Source organism: Lissotriton helveticus (genome assembly GCF_964261635.1).
Source record: "Lissotriton helveticus chromosome 1_1 unlocalized genomic scaffold, aLisHel1.1 SUPER_1_unloc_8, whole genome shotgun sequence".
Lineage (NCBI taxonomy): Eukaryota > Metazoa > Chordata > Amphibia > Caudata > Salamandridae > Lissotriton > Lissotriton helveticus.
This window is the reverse complement of record NW_027611725.1, coordinates 1,181,063-1,183,437: the sequence shown is the minus strand read 5'-3', so window position 1 is coordinate 1,183,437 and position 2,375 is coordinate 1,181,063. Positions and strand designations below refer to the sequence as shown.

General features: G+C 39.5%; 1 pseudogene; it reads left to right on the top strand.

The window, feature by feature from the left end:
- Positions 1-1,296: 1,296 nt before the first annotated feature.
- LOC144806518 (uncharacterized) lies at positions 1,297-2,031 on the top strand (annotated as a pseudogene).
- The last annotated feature ends 344 nt before the right edge of the window (positions 2,032-2,375 follow it).

Genomic DNA, 2,375 nt, shown 5'->3' with positions numbered 1-2,375 from the left:
CTTTGGTAGATACTTCCTGAAACTAAATTAACGGCAGCGCTTCCTGATTCCTCTCTTTTTCCACAATCTGTTCTGTTTAAATGAAATCTTGTCCATGTATATCTACCTACAACTCTACCTGTAGCACGAGTGCTCAGTGACTGCCCTTTCTTTAGTAAGTTACTCTGTGAATAATGGTAAATCACTGCCTTTTCAGAAGTAAATACAATGTGACATGTTCAACCACAGTTTTAATGAAATATCCATGTATGGTAAAATGTTCCTTACTAAATTTCAAATATGGTAGAGAAGAGATGTCTTCTACAGCTGGTTAAATATTGTGTATTCACATTGTATTACATTTGCATTTAGTAATATTGCATTTCTTTACATCCAACAGAGAATAAGCCTTAAATGCACGGATTGATTATGAATAATGAAGATAACACATCAAACCTGCAAAAATTATAAAAAATAAGGAGCTCCAAAAACATCAGTGCAATCAGAGGCAGAGGACAGATCCGGGAAAAAGCAGTCAAAGGCAATTCAGTGAATACGAGTCTGAGCTCTGCACCTCAACACCCCAAGACGAAGAAATGATCTCAACAAAACCAAGACAACAAAACTGACAAACCACCTGCTGTATAAACAAGCGTCCAACACCAGCTTTGATCATGAGGCCGGTATGAGAGTTGGAGGAAGGTCTCGTGTCTATTTGGGATCCATGGCTTGGAGCAAACTCCCTCTTCAGCTTTGAGATGTTAGCAACATTATAATGTTTAAAAAAAGGTTGAAAACTTGGCTTTTTGTCCTTGTTTGAAACAACCAGATTTACTTTCTTTTCTGACCTGTGCTTTTCCCCGGGACACTCTTTGGAGTAGCTGTACACATTACAAGTTGCTTCACCATCATGATATGACTAGAGCAGTGCTTCGCTATCTAAACTGGCAACAGAACACCATTCAGTGCTCTAGGTGTATTGTTAACTCTTTCTAGCCAAACCACAGGCACCAGGGAAAAGCACAACGAAGTGGAGCCTAGCAACTGAAAGCTAAAGGAAAGCGGAGTTCTGCTCTCTGAAGTACAGAGTATTGTCCTAATTTGTACCTACTGGAAGGAAGATTAAGCTTTACCCGCAAGCATGTGAAGCCATTATCCAATCTAAAGATGTAATCACCCACAAGGAAGCCTTACTGATATTATGAATGTGGCAGGTATTTAGTGAGTCTTGTATTTTATTGTTAAATCGGAAATCAAGCGTCCACAATATAACACACATACAGGGAATGTGAAAATAACGCAAGTGGTTTAATAACTATGCTGACCCTTCAGGAAACACGGTCAGGAGAAAAATCTGGCAATTGCACTGAATATGTCAAGAACTTTAGCCAGTTAGAAACCATAAAAGAGCATCAGCGAATACAAACAGGGGAAAAACCATACCATTGCACTGAATGTGTGAAGAGCTTCAGTCGGTTAACAGACCTCCGAACACATCAGCGAACACACACAGGGGAAAAACCATACCATTGCACTGAATGTGTGAAGAGCTTCAGTCGGTTAACAGACCTCCGAACACATCAGCGAACACACACAGGGGAAAAACCATACCATTGCAATGAATGTGTGAAGAGCTTCAGTCAGTTAACAGACCTCCGAAGACATCAGCGAACACACACGGGGGAAAAACCATACCATTGCAATTAATGTGTGAAGAGCTTCAGTCACATATCAAACCTCCACAGACATCAAAAAATACACACAGGAGAAAAACCATACCATTGCAAGGAATGTGTAAAGAGCTTCAATCAAATTTCACAGCTCCATACACATCAGAGAATACACACAGGGGAAAAACCATACCAGTGCAGTGAATGTGTAAAGAGCTTCAGTCAGTTAACAGTCCTCCGGAGACATCAGCGAATACACACTGGGGAAAAACCCTACCATTGCAAGGAATGTGGCAGTAGTTTTACTTACTCTTCAGCATTAAGAAATCATCAGCGAGCTCACACAGGGGAAACAAATCTTTTAAATGGCATGAATGCTTGAAAAGCTGAAGTCCATTATCAATCCTAAACAGGCATCAGCGAACACACGCAGATAAAAAGCCTTCAAGTACAGTGAATGTGTGAACTCACTTAGAAATAATCCTAGAGAAGCAGTGAAATCAGAAAGAACTTACAAACATTAACAATAATATTTACTCATCTGAGGACATAGACAGTAGCAGAACAGTGCCGTTATTGTGAGATAAAGGAATTACCGGAAAAAATATATATTTATGTGGGATATTCAAATACCAGATGAATGAAGACTCGACTAGAAGAAAAGAAGAAAACCAAAGATTTGTAGAATAATAAAAGTGTCTGTTCCCAGTGATTGTTCACTTCGGT